We start from the raw sequence: 14,312 nt of genomic DNA, 5'->3' as shown, positions 1-14,312 counted from the left end.
TTACCCTGCATCTACAAGAGCCCTCTTCTTCTCCAACCGCCACACTTCCATTTAGGGCAGTAGATGGCAGGCTGCTTAGACTTGGATTTCCCATCCTCTGCACGCACACACCCTCAGTTCCTTTGTTCTTTGTCTTATTTTTCTCCCAGTGTGTGTTCATTAATGTAGCTCCTTCCTTTTACCTTCATTGTCTCTTTACTTCTCTACTGGATTCTTTATGCTCCAGTTGTCAGCATTTTCTGGCCTCTTCCTCTCATCCTTATCCTCCAACCCACCCTTTCCTCTCTCAAGCTTGCCTTTTCCTCTGTTTTCTACCCATTGTTTTATTCTTTGTTCTTTCTCCCTTGCTATCGTGCCACTTTCTCCATTCTGTTGCCTTTTTTCTTCTCTACGAAGCATTCTCTGAACACATTTTAAGACAGATGTTAGTGTTCTGATAAATACCAGAACTTGACACAGATGTATTTTACTGAGAAACCCTTACCCTCCCCATCCATCTTTAGGCACCATGGCAGCTCATAAGCCCATGTCCCATGTTGTAATTCACCAGGCATATATTTAATGTGTGACTTTACTCCAGACTAAGATTGGTTTTTCACTTTTCTGAAGTGAATCTATTAATTTTTGAAAGTTTATTTATTTATTTTGGTGGGGGGAGAGAGAGACAGAGAGAGAGAGTGCAAGCAGGGGAGGGGCAGAGAGAGAAGGAAGGAGAGAGAATACCAAGCAGGCTCCCTGCTGTCAGCGCAGAGCCTGATATGGGGCTCGAACTCATGAACCATGAGATCATGACCTGAGCCGAAATCAGAGTCAGTCACTTAACTGACTGAGCCACCCAGGCATTCCTGAAGTGAATCTATTATTATAGATGAAGAAGCTAGAGTTTGGTGTTATACAAGATACTTAACAATCAGTTTGAAAAGAGTGCTCCTTCAGGTAGCTGGGTTGAGGCTTGGAGGCCAGAGTGTCTGGAACGTTCTCCCTGACCCCCTAAGACAGTTTAGATGCTCTACCTGCATGCCATTGTGCTGTGTGTTCTTCCCCTTGCATAGGCCCCACCACCTGCTTGTGCGCTTGGCTCTCTCCCCCATCGATGGTGGGTGCTCAGTACATGAAGTCCACAGAATACCAGGAGGTCCTAGTGACAGCCTTTCGCCTAGGCAGTTTCTTTGCCACCTCACTTGTGGAGTGGTGGGATTTCTGTGAGTGGCCACACTGGGAACTCTCCTTGGTCTGTGAAACCAGAGGACATTTCATTTTGAATAGGTATCCCAATTCATGGTTCAGCATTTCCTTCCGACAAACACTTCCAGGCCTGTGCTAGGAAATTTAGGTTATTAAAAATATCAAAATAAATGAGCATGCTTCCTGTCCTTAAGGAACCAACAGTCTTGTGGTAGGTCCTTCCCCAGTCTTGAGTTGAATTTTTCCCAAATCTCCGATTTTGGCTATCTGTACAGTTGTCTGAAATAGGGAGCCTCCTCAGCTCTGTCCTGCTGGCCCCATTGGCTGTGAGCTTGACATCTGCTGGTGTGGCCCATGGGGCCTAAACAATGGACTCACTTCTGTTGGAATTTTCCAGTGTACAATTAACCCATGTAAAGTACAAATGCATTTTCCTAACCAGGACTTGTTTAGACTATGTTATCAGGTGCATTGTGTATTTTCTGGAGATTATCATCCCCACATCGTTTTTATTTGCAAATAGGTCCAGCGATTGTTTTCTTTTCTTTTTTCTTTCCCCCAGAATCATTTCCAGAATTGGGAACAGACTTAAAAAGCACTTGGTTGTAAAGTTACATTTAGTTCACAAAAATGTCATGGAGCTCTGTTATGGTTACCAGAGCCACTCTACGTAAGAGCTGGTCCAATTTAAGGGAATCAAAAACTCACTTACCCCACAGGAGGGACCTTCCGGGCATGACAAATAAGTTTATCATGTTGAGTGTGGAGACGGTTCACAAATTTCTACCTATGCCCAAACCTATCAAATTGTGCACCTTAAATATAAATGGTTTAGTGTATGTCAACTATATGCCAATAGAACTGTTTAAAAAAACTCACTGGGCCCCAAATCTCTCCCTTTCCTCAACCTGAAATTCATCATTTTGTTTTCTGTCACTGTCTTTGACTTCATCTATGAGACAGTCATTTGGTTCTACCAGATTTCATGACGCAAACACAGGTAGGAAGGTAAGAATACAGCCCACAGGTTCTCACACTGTTGCATCAGTAAATCTTGTTCCTTACTTCTTAACAACTGGGGTTCAGAGCTCCAAGTGGACAGAACTGAAGTTCAGATGAGTCAGGTGAAGAAGGAAAAGCAGTTCTGGAGCCTGGGGAAATTTGGAGGAAGGAAGGATATGATAAAGTGACTCTGGTAACCAACCAGATTCTGAGGACTGGGACCCAGGAGAGAAAAGCATTGATTTCTATGAATCTGTGTCAAAGGTCAACCTTATTAGTGATCTGCTCTCTTCTCCTTCTTCTATTATTAGTGTGAATGGTGGGGCTGCTGGAGGCTTTGAAGTCGTGCAAACACGGGTGTGACTACTCAGTCCACCACTGATTAGATGCTGAAGCTTTGGCAAGTTTTTCAACGGACCTTAACTTCAATTTCCTAGTGTGTGAAAGGGTATAGAATATTTATCTCAATAGGTGTTGTGAGGCCCAAACAGGATAATACGAATGGCAAGTTTCACCTGTCTTGCATGTAGTAGCATCTATGTTTCTCCCCATTTCCTTCTAAACTTTTCTTGCTTTGAAAAACATTTTCCTTATTTATTTTGAAGATCCATCAAACCCATTAAAAATGTGTGTATGTATGTCTTTTTTTCTAATTACAGGAGAAATCCTTTCTCATGGGTTTGAAAGAATGCAGGATAGAAAAAACAATGGGAAAAAAATTCCCCTTCCCTTTGAGTTTTTTTTAATTTAATTTAATTTTTTTTTTATTTAAAAAAAATTTTTTTTAACGTTTATTTATTTTTGAGACAGAGAGAGACAGAGCATGAACGGGGGAGGGTCAGAGAGAGAGGGAGACACAGAATCGGAAGCAGGCTCCAGGCTCTGAGCTGTCAGCACAGAACCCGACGGACCGAACGGCTCGAACCCACGGACCGTGAGATCATGACCTGAGCCGAAGTCGGACGCTTAACTGACCAAGCCACCCAGGCGCCCCAATAAACCTTTGAGTTTTTAAGGGAAAAAAAATCCCAAAATATAAAAATTCACTGTTACCCTTACAGAGCTCTGTTAAGGGCAAGTAGCTGTGGAGTAGACAGGACATTGTGTCACATGAGTTTGGTTCACTGTCTTCTTACCTTTGGCCAGCTTTTGATTCTAGAAATCGAGGCTGATACGTATTTTCAGAGATACCATTGTCTCATTTGAAACCAAAGGTAAAAGAAAATTTGGCATACTTTTATATTGCCAAGTTCCACAATCCTTGCTCAGCGTTGAGAGGAGAGGGTGGATATACCACGTGACCCGAAGCAGACCTCACAGTTCCGTTCTTTCTTTTATACGAAGGCCAAACCCAGTGCATCCAATCTTACTCTTGACTTGCTGTTTCTTCCAACCTCCAAGAACAACAAAAGTAGCCTCTAAGTTATTGCTGGCCCTTCTGCTTCCCCTCCAGCTCCAGCTCAATCACTAAACCATGCCTGGTCTCTCTACAGTGCACAATCTGCCCCATCATTACTGCTGCCTCTCCAGCCATCACACCACCCTCTACACACATAGCCTCTTTTCTCCCTTGCCAACTACTCTACCTTTAGAGTCAACCAACCACTGCTTTAAATTTAGAGTCATGCTCTCAAGAGCTAGAAGAAACCTCGGGGGTCATCTCATCACCTCTCCTCCCACACGGCCTCAATGCCTAGTTGAAGGCTACAGAGCTCGGTGTGCTGCATCTTATATCCTGATGCCCAGGTATGCGTGGCCTGGAATATGGTGGGAGGTTGGGCCAACACGGAGCAAGGAATCAACTGCTGTGTGGTGCAGGCTGGAATCAGCTGGTATCATCATTTTAAAGCAAGGGAAGGTTCAGGAGCCCTTTAATTTTGGGATTTTGTGTATCACCAGGAAAAAAGTCTCTTCTCTACACAGTTTATCTACTTGTGTCTCTCTTAAGCTCACTCCATTAAGGGGATTGATTAAATCCTCTCGGGGTAGTGATCAGAGTCCTCACAGCCTAGGCCAATTCCATGGTGTCCCTGTCCCCAGACACACGTAGCTGACCTTGTAGCTGCACAGAAGCACTTCCCTCTCCATACCTCATGCCTTTGCTCACACTGGTCCCTCTGACTAGAATGTTCTTCCTACTTTTTTCACCTGGAAAATGGCCAGTCCAACCCCTCTTCTGTGACACCTTGACTCCCTCCGTGGTCTCCTTGCCTCTTATCATAATCTTCTTATAACCCTGACAATGGTAATGATAAGGACAACAATGGCAATAAATATCGAGTATGGATTGAGGGCAGGGCAGTATGCTAATACATACTCATTATTTTAATCATCAGAAACAACTTAGAGGTAAGGAAATTGAACCTTAAAGAGGCTAGTCATTTACCCAGGGTTACAACTAGGAAATGCTGGCCTGAGGCTCAGACTTAAGTTTGACAGTTTGACTCCTGAGCCCAAACTGTAGTTATGACATCATTTACCATATTGTCTTTTTTTTAAAAGTTTACTTATTTATTTTGAGAGAGAGAGACACAGAGAGAGAGAGAGAGAGAGAGTGCAAGCAGGGGAGGAGGAGAGAGAGAGAGGGAGAGAGAGAATTCCAAGCAAGCTCCATACTGTCAGGGCAAGCCCAGTGCAAGGGTGGGGCCAATGTGGGGCTTGAACTCAGGAACCATCATGACCTGAGCCAAAATCAAGAGTCCAAGAGTCCAACGCTTAACCTACCTAACCACCCAGGCGTCCCACTTACCGTGTTGTCTTAATTATCTGTGAGCAAGTGTTGCTTCTTGAGGACAGGGGCCATGGGCACATCCTCAGTGCCTAAAACAGTACCTGGCATATACTACGTGTTGAGTAAATGCTTGTTGAATAAATGAATAGAGAAATGGATTCCAATGGAGGCCTCCCGTCGTCCAATAGTCCTTGAATCAAACCCAGTGACTTGGGTGGAGGCAGGTTTGTCCGTGCCCAAGAGCAGAGGCAGGCAGATGGAGCTGCTGGGCTGTGGTCTCCCTGCTGCCCTGCACTGAGCGGTGCTCTCTCCATACCCCTGTCCTCTTCCTCTGAAGAAGCCCGCGTTCTAGGAAATAGCCAAGTGTGGCCACGAGCCTTCCAGCAGGAAACACCTGGATGGTCAAAGGCTTTTGTAAAGCTCTGTTTCCACAATTACCCTTTATCTCCCTCTCCCTCTTAGATTTAATGCAAGCCAACTGGTATTTCTTTTTAAACAGCCGAGAACACCAGATGGAAGGGTAGGGGGAGGTGGGGGCACAGTGAAAGGCAGGAAGGGGACACGCAGGGGCTGTGGATGAGGGGGGAGCTTTCGGAAACAGGGGATGTAGGGAAAATGCCAGACAGGTCCATGGAGGTGGGAAAGGGGAAAAGAGCTGTAAAAGCGAGCAGCTACCATATGTGTGCATGCACATACACACAGAGCTTTCAACACACAATTCAAATCGAGGAAGAAACGTTCTGGTTTCCGTAGCAACAAGGCCTATTGGTGCCTCAGCCAGAAAAACTTATTGGAAAAAAAGGCATTTGCCTGTTAAAGAGCCTGATGAATTGGGAGATAATTATACAGCATTCCACCACCACTAAAGACATACAAATACACTCCAGCAAATTTTTTAAAGAGCATGGATTGTCACAAATCCCATGAAGGCAGGGGATGGGAGTGAGAGGCAGCCAGCAAGGAGAAAAGGCTACTGGAATGATTTTAGGTGAACACCCCAGGGACGCAGGCACTTGTGAGGGTCAAATTAGAACCAGCTTGTGCATCAGTCATCAGAGATCTAGTGTGAGGCAAAGGCTTGATGTTATTTGTATCCCATCCTAAGGGGTCAGTACATTGAGTTCTCTTCTTCCTTGTCCCTTCAGGAAGTGGGTGGGTGGATCAGTAAAATCTAAACTATTAGATTCGGTATGACAGTTTGTTGACCAGAGTGGTGGGATCCGTGTTTATTAGGGCCCTGTTACTGCAACAGAATGAGCCGCATGAATCTCATAGTACATCTGGTCCCTCAGATGCGGTGGGACAGAAGACGAGATCCTTTCAAATTGAGTAGGGTGATATAGGATCTCGATCAGGGTAGGAGGAAAGGAAATGCATCATTATTTTGTACTCATGGCACAGGACACAGTGCGGGGCATACAACAATTGCTAAATATAATACTTAGTGTATGCAGGAAAGACTGAATGGATAAATGGATGGATGGATGTTATGTAAGTGAACTGATGAGTGAACAGATAAGGAATCATGAGTACCTGTGTACCTTTCTTCTTTCCTCTTGCTCATGCGTAGGAATTTATCTGCAACTTCGTTTTGTCCTCCAGAAGATGGGCACGGAGCAGGCACACTCTCAGACGTGGAGTCTTTGGAAGTGAGTCATGTCCCGAGACAAGCCCAATGTCATGGGGCTGGAGATGGCCCGGCATCTTCAGGACTATCAGAAGTTGGATAGTGATATAGAAGAGGAAGTGGTTCTTCCTCACTGAAGATGGTATGCCCTATGACGTACCCTTCTAGTGATACATCCTGATTAGAAAGAAGAGCTTGCCCACCACCATCAAAGACCAAGATACTTTCTGTAGTTCTTGGGCCCTCAACTTTTTGTTGTTGTTGTTTATTTGGGGGTTTTTGTTGTTGTTGTCGGGTTTTGTTTGTTTGTTTGTTTGTTTTGCAGAGAGAGAGTTGGCAGGGGGAGGAGCAGAGGGAGAGATACAGAGAATCTTAAGCAGGTTCCACCCCCAGTGCAGAGCCCGATGCAGGGCTCGATCCCATGACCCTGGGATCATGACCTGAACTCAGATTAAGAGTCAGATGCTCAACCCACTGAGCCACCCAGGCACCCCTTGGGCCCTCAACTTGGATCTGAATCAGCTTTCATTCTCTGATTTCCTACAGTGCTAGTGGGCTCCTCATTTGATCCTTCACCCGTGCCATTTATAATCATGATTTATTACTTAGTTTTTCCTATGTGTACATCACACCTTTCCAACTAGACTATGCTCCTTAGGAGCAGGGGCCCCTTAGAGAACCTCTTCATCATGCCAGCCCCTGGTGGAGAACACTGCATATCAGACCACTGAATGTTTGCAATGCTGACACCGTGGAGAAGGACATTGATGCACAGCCTTTAAGAACTGACGGAAAGCATCAGGCTCCATCCCAAGCTAAGAGCAGCTCCATGCCAAGAAGCTCTTTGCACACCAAACACACCTACACCGACACCTACCATTTTGTGGGTGCTGCCTGGTCTGCTCGCATGTTCGGGCATGGGCTGTGTGAACTGATGGGAAAGAAAGGGAAGGACTCAGGGAAAGTGAGCAAGGATTCATCCCTTTTTCGCAGGCGCTTGGCCTGTTCTTGAACTGCATGTGTCATAGTCACGTCCCAAAGGAGTCCTGCTCGGGAAGAGAATGCAGTAACAGCATCAGGCAGTTCCTCTGTCCGGGAGAGAGAGGCGAGGACAAGAGCGCCTCAGGCACTACTGCCTCTTTATGGTCACAACCCTGGAGGTGCATTTTGCTTATACTCTGCCTTCTAGGCAAGAAAGAATAGAGGTTCAGAGAGGTCGAGCAAAGTGCTCAAGGTCACGCACTGCGTGACATGCACTGGATTTACATTGTGTCTCAAGTGTTCAGGCTCTTAACTCCTATCTTATATTGGCTCTTGTGACTCGGGCTCACTGAAGGCACTGGAGGAAGCCCAAGTATGTTTCATTTCCCTGAATAGATAGGTGCCTCTTCTAGATAGGCAGCCGGTTTGGGAGTATGAAAGAGGAAATCGGATCAGAGCCCGCTGCTAGTTAAAATGAAGATGGAGGAAGCAGAGTTCAAAGCAGGGAAAAACTTATAAGTCTTATTTTGTGTAAGCATCATATTAAACAGATTCCGTTCCAACTATAAACAGATTTTTACATTTCCACCTTCTCCCCTCCAGCAGCCCCCACCATCCCTGACAGATTGTTCCCTTCCTTCTTGTTTAGATTATAAGTAAGCAAAATTGGCTTTCTTTCCTTTCTCCACCCCCTGGCCCTGCACCATCTGGGGGTGCATATTTCTTACCCCAGTTTCTTTTAAAATCCTCCCTTTGCTTTCTGTCCAGCGGCCCGTTCGCTTTTGAAGCTCTGCGGAGAGTTTCTCCGCCGGCCGCCAGGGGTCGCAGTCGAGCAGTCGGAGCCGCCTCTCCGCAGGGGCGCAGGGACCGCTTGCCGGGAATCGCGAGCCCATCTCCTGTATATATCAGCGCACCGCATTAATCAGGCCGCAGCTCTGCAGTGCTTTGCGAGGGGAGTGAGAGACCTGGGTTGGGAACGAGATCGGGCTTTTTCAGGCAACTGGAGACCGGCCGCCTCAACTCTCCTGCCCCAGGCTCAGAGCAAACAGTGCTCAATCAAGTGGAGCAGGAGGGGGGGGGGGGGAGGGGGGAAGTGGGCAGCCACTCGCCCTGGCCCAGGGTCGTGTTGGTTTTTCAGAATACCTTCTGAAAAGGAGAGGAGGAGGTGGTGTTACGGCGGCAGATCTTGATGCAAGGAGAGAGGACATGCCTCCCACCCCTGTCCTCTTGCCTCCCCTACCCCTGTCAGCAGCCCAGGCCCCCAGAAGCAAAGCGCTGCTCTCCTCCTGCACGCACGTGGACGCTCCGGCTCACCAGTGATTTCTTCGTCACCTCAGAGAGACTTGGCCCAGCCTCTCATGGTCTCTGCATGTGCCTGGAAAGCAAGGCCTCTGCCAGAATTTTATCAGATGGCATGCAGAGGAGGGGAGGGGAGCACGTGCTTCCTCTAGCATGAATTTTTCAACATTACATTTTCATTTCTCTGCCCTATTTCTCTCAATTCCTCCCACTGCTCTTTTCAGAGCTGGAGCTGCTTCTTAGGATTTGGTGCAATTACTGGGCATCTAAGATGGAGGCACGGGGGGGAAGAAAGGAAGCGAGGAACCCAAGGACAGGGGGAAGGGATGTGCCAGCCCAGGATGCCTGCAGTAAGTCAGTGAGCAGAAGCCAGGGGCTGGCTGGGGCTTTTGCAGCTCTTGGGAAGCACTGTTGAGCAGTTTTATTTAAGCCAGTGTGTGTGTTGGAGGGGGGCTGGCGGGTTGGTGGTGGTGAACCAACAGGAGTCCAGGAGGCACCTTTCCTCTTTCCCAGCAGGGGTCCACTTTCCTTCCTCTTTTCTCCTTCCTGCCCCTCCCGTGCCTCTCTCCTTCCCTTTGTTCCTTCCTTGAAGACAGATGCAAGCACACATAGAGACAAATACACATGTGTAAATATTTGCTTATGATACAAGACAGACTTCGATCTATTATAATAAGTTTTAAAGGAATAAGTTTTAAAGGAACAAGTTTCTTGACATCAGTGGGGTTTGGGTTGGATCTTCAGAAATGGGTAGGAATTCCGCAAGAGGGAGGAAGGCATGCCAGGCAGAAAAAAAAAAAAAAAAAGAGCTTGAACAAAGACCTAAACGCGAGAGATTTCGCAGCATTCGAGGAGAGCTGTTGCCGCAGTGGTTCTGCAAAGATGGGGGGGAAGGGATGCGTGGTGTCAGCGTGCAGAGTAGGTTGGATCAGGGATGGGGAATTCTGCGCGCCTACATGAGGAGGTAGAGGGTTGTGTAAAACAAGCCCATTGAAGCTTCCCACGGCACAGTAGATTTGTGGTCTGCGGGATCCCTCTGAAGGGTGGATAGATAAAGGGTTGGGGGGGTGGGGGTGGGGGTGCTGGGCAAGGGAGATCAGTTTGGAGAGCACTGTGACGGTAGACTACGATGGCGTGAACTAGGGCTGCTGCACGGGTAGTGGAAAGAACGTAGAAACCACACGGAAGGACTTCATGCTTGCTTCTCGACAGCCTCCTGCCCCCGTTTCTTCCCCCTCTCTCCCTCTCTCCATCATGGTTGGCGATCTCCCACCGCTTTTCATTGACAAATGGAAACTATTGACAGAGAACTCTCTCTCCTCCCAACCGTTAGGTCTACACATGCACCTGTGTCTGTTATCGTTGGATCCATCCTTCCTCCTCCTGGGATGTAAAAAGTCCCCTTTACCAAAGGCCAGCGCCTCCCCTCTGCTCTTCTGAAGGGTGTTTCTCCTTTGTTACTCCTTCTCTCTCCTGTACCATCTGTCTCCCCCTCTTTCATATTCATTCCCACCAGCACACAGATGTGCTCTATTATTCCCCCTCTTTAAAAAAATTTTTTTTAAATGTTTATTTATTTTTGAGACAGAGAGAGAGAGAGAAAAAACATGAGTGGGAGAGGGGCAGAGAGAGAGGGAGACACAGAGTCCGAAGCAACCTCCAGGCTCCGAGCGGTCAGGACAGAGCCCCACGCGGGGCTTGAACTCACTAACCGTGAGATCATGACCTGAGCCAAAGTCGGGTGCTCAACCGACTGAGCCACCCAGGCACCCCTATTATTCCCCATCTTCACAAAAGCTTCAATTGATGCTATATTCCTCTCTACCTATAGCCTTATTTATAGTAAAACTTCTCCAAAGCATTGTCTATGCATGCTGGGTCCATTTCTTCACCTACAGCTACAGATCAGTGCTCAGTTTGCTCCAATCTGGCCCACAACCTTGCTTTGCCAAAATTACTCTTTAATTTTTATTATCCTACACCCGGCGGGTGGGTTTCTGACCTTATCTTGGTCTTTTAGTAACATCTGGTATATTTCACTCCTCCCTTCTTCACAAAACACTCTTCTTTCTTCGTTTTATAACATTCATACTCTCCTGGATTTTTTTTTTTTCTATGTCACTAGTCTCTGCTTCTCATGCAAATTTGCTGGCTCATCCTTTTATTTATTTATTTATTTATTTTAGAGGGAGAGGGAGAAAGAGACAGAGACAGAAAAGGGCAGAGGGAGAGAGGGGGAGAGACTATCAAGCAGCCTCCATGCCCAGCATGGAGCACAACGTGGGGCTCGATCTCAGTACCGTGAGATCATGACCTGAGCCAAAATCAAGAGCCAGATGTTTAACCGACTGAGCCACCCAGGCACCCCTGCTGGCTCATCCTTTTAGACAGGACTTCCAAGTGATGAAGAACCTGGTTATGGGCCCTCTTCTTCTTTTCCCTTCCCTTCCTTTCTCTCTCTTCCTATCTCATTGATTGTGTTCCCTTCATCTGTGTACTCCCACGGCATAAACACATCTCTGTAATGATGCCTTCTGAATGGATCTCCATTCCAGAGCTCTCCCCGTGGAGCTCCAGGTTGTTATATCTGTCAGCTTGACATCTCTACCAGGATATCTCATTGGCGTCCTAAATTTAGCATGTCTAAAACAAAACTCTTAATTCTCTGCTGTATCCACTGCCAGCTGGCTCCGTTCCTCCTTCTGTGTCCCCAATCATGAAATGGCATTATCACCCACATAGCTGCTTACACTCGAAACCTTGAGTCATTCTTAATTCCTCCTTTTCTCTCATCTCCATATCCCATCTATCAGCAAGTCCTACCAGGTTTGTCTCCAACATATGTCTCGTATTGGTCCGTTTCTCACCATAGTCACTGCCACCCTATAGTTCAAGCTGCTACTACCTCTTACCTGGTCTAGTGCAAAAGCTTTGAACTTCCCTCCCTGCTCCACCTTTTGCCCCCTCTTCCTCATAATTCATTCTTCACGCATCCGTGAACTTTTAAAAGCATAATTCAGATCAGATCCCTGGCCTGCTTAAATGCTAACATTTGACTTCCCATCATACTTAGAATAAAATCCAAATGGCTTGAATGATCTCCAAGGCTCTTCGTGATCTGGCCTCTGGCCACCCCTTACCCTAATCAGTTATGGTCACTCCCTTGTCAATAAGGTCTATCACAAAGTTCTCATTTCTGGCATTTGGACATGTGAAGCTCTTTCTCTCCCTATAGCCTTGGTACCTGCTGACCCTTGAACCTGGGTTGTTTGCTCTTCCCATGGGTCTTTTTATGAGAGGCTCCCTTCTCATCCTATAGAGATGCTTTTCCTGACCTGAAATTATCCACATCACCCTACTCATTTCCTTCATACCATTGATCACACTTTGCAACATAATGCTTATTTATTGGTCTACTGTCTGTCTCCTAAGACTCAGAAACTGATATATCTTTCTCACCCTTACATTCTCCGCACCTAGCATTGCCCCTGGCTGTGAGTTAGTAGTTTTATCTGTAAGGTAGAAATGGATCTGGTTATCCCACATACAGAGCAAAAGAGGAGGGGGAGTTCTATTAAAGGTGAGAGGGAAATACTAGAAGAACACTAACCTCTGTCTCTGTGAGAGGGGACAAAGAAGAAAGTAGAGACTTGGGTGGGGGTAAAGGTGACTTCATGTTGAGGGAGAGAAGGCTGAAGGACTTCTCAGCTGTCAGATGAGCATGTAAGTCTACAGCTTGTTGAAGAAATGAAGGCTAGAGATAGGTTTTGAAAATACCTATGCCAAAATGATCATAAAAGCCATGCATGTGGATGAGACTAATTGTAGGGGTCAGGTAGACTGACAACAAGCGAGAGACAGGCACTAAGCCTTAGCCTTAGGTAGTGCCTGTAATTAGGAACGAGAAGAAGGAGGAGCCTTGGAAGGAGACTGAGAGGCAGGACGGAAACCAGGAGAAGGAGGTATCACTGAAGCATAGGAAAGGCAAGATTTTTAAAAAACAGAGTAAAATTTCAGTTCAGTTCGACAAATATTTATATTCTGTTTTCCTCTATGCTAAGCTCCATATTTTGCTATAGAACTACAAATATAAATTAACTCTCATGGCTTATGTGGAGGTTAGAGTCTCTTAGGGGAAAGAGATATGTCATAGAATATATGTAAATAAAAATATATACAAAAATATATATGTATTTTATAAAGTACAAAATAGCACTATGTACTTTATAAGTGTATACCCAGATGTAAAGATACATGTTGAATATATTAGAGCAGTTTCTCATGGGGGAGAGCTGAAGTGTAGAAGGGGCATAAAAAAGAATCAATACAAAAGTAAAACAAGAGAGGATCTCAACCATACAAGAATGTTAGAGTTCCATGAGCAGAGGCTTCTGATCATTCAACCATCTGCACACCCCCTAGATTCTTGCAGTTTTTTCCTATAATATTGAAATACTTTTTTCATATTATAAAGTGCTAAATATTTATTATAAAATCTTTAAAAGGTAAGAAAGCAATTAAGAAACCCAGCATCACTTGATATCTCATTGCCCCGATATAACCTATGCTAATATTTTGTAACTAGGTACACATGCATATACGTGTATATATATTTTTGGTGCCTTTAGTTATTTAAAAATTGCTAGTAGTTTCTAATTCAAATCACCTAGGAACACATCCTCTTTGGGGAAGAACCGCTTGCATATCTCCATGTAGACACTGAATGTAAGGGAAGTATCTATCTGCCCATTGTTTCAGGAGAAAAGTATAATAGAATATGTTTTGGTTTCACTAGGGCCTAAAGCCTAGACACTGGGGGTGGTGGTGGTGGTGGTGATGAAATTAGGTAGTCAACTTCCACAATATCTTTTTGCTTCCATGGATTTACAAAGAGATCAAAGAGCCTTTTAGAAGAAGGGCAACAGCACTTTTTCCACTGAGGTCCATGTTCACATCCAGTATGTTGGTGGGGGCCCAGGTGGCAGGAAAAGGAGAAGGAAGAAAGGCATCTTCACACCCACAGAAGGCACTCAGGGAAGGCTGGAGCCACTCGCTACCCCTACTCCTTGGATTACGACCACGCGTTGGGGAAAGGTTGTGGGTGGGTGAACACTAAAAATATTGTGTCCCTAAAGAGTTCTAACATCAGAACTCAGGCCTGCTTAGCATGATGTATGATGTGCACACAGCTGAGCCGAATTCTGGGGAAAGACTCGTCATCTCCCATCCAACCCTGAGCAGCTATATGCAACCTGAGAGTAGGTATAAATCTGGGTTCCTCCAGCACTTCCTGTGGTGAGCAGGGACTTGGGAATCGGGTGTTTCCTATAGTGTGCAGCACCCAACAAAGGATTCGTGGAACTCTTCCTGCAGCAAAAGTATTCAGTGGTGGTGACAACAGCTATCGCTGCAGTATTGGGCTTTTGGCACATTGACCGAACTTTCCATTTTCATTTGTCTCTTTCTTGGGCAAGGCAATAGTAACTG

The 14,312-nt window shown here is 45.9% G+C and overlaps 1 long non-coding RNA gene across 1 annotated transcript; it reads right to left on the bottom strand.

Moving 5' to 3' along the window:
• Positions 1–742: 742 nt before the first annotated feature.
• On the bottom strand, positions 743–8,604 carry LOC131484044 (uncharacterized). Its single transcript, XR_009247990.1, has 3 exons — positions 8,255–8,604; positions 2,251–2,336; positions 743–1,233 (listed from the first exon to the last, which is right to left on the bottom strand). It is a non-coding gene; the product is annotated as an uncharacterized LOC131484044 (long non-coding RNA).
• Between the last annotated feature and the right edge of the window lie 5,708 nt (positions 8,605–14,312).

Source organism: Neofelis nebulosa, chromosome 8 (genome assembly GCF_028018385.1).
Source record: "Neofelis nebulosa isolate mNeoNeb1 chromosome 8, mNeoNeb1.pri, whole genome shotgun sequence".
NCBI classification, from domain to species: domain Eukaryota; kingdom Metazoa; phylum Chordata; class Mammalia; order Carnivora; family Felidae; genus Neofelis; species Neofelis nebulosa.
Note: the sequence above shows the minus strand (reverse complement) of the source record. Positions and strands in the feature narration are given on the sequence as shown.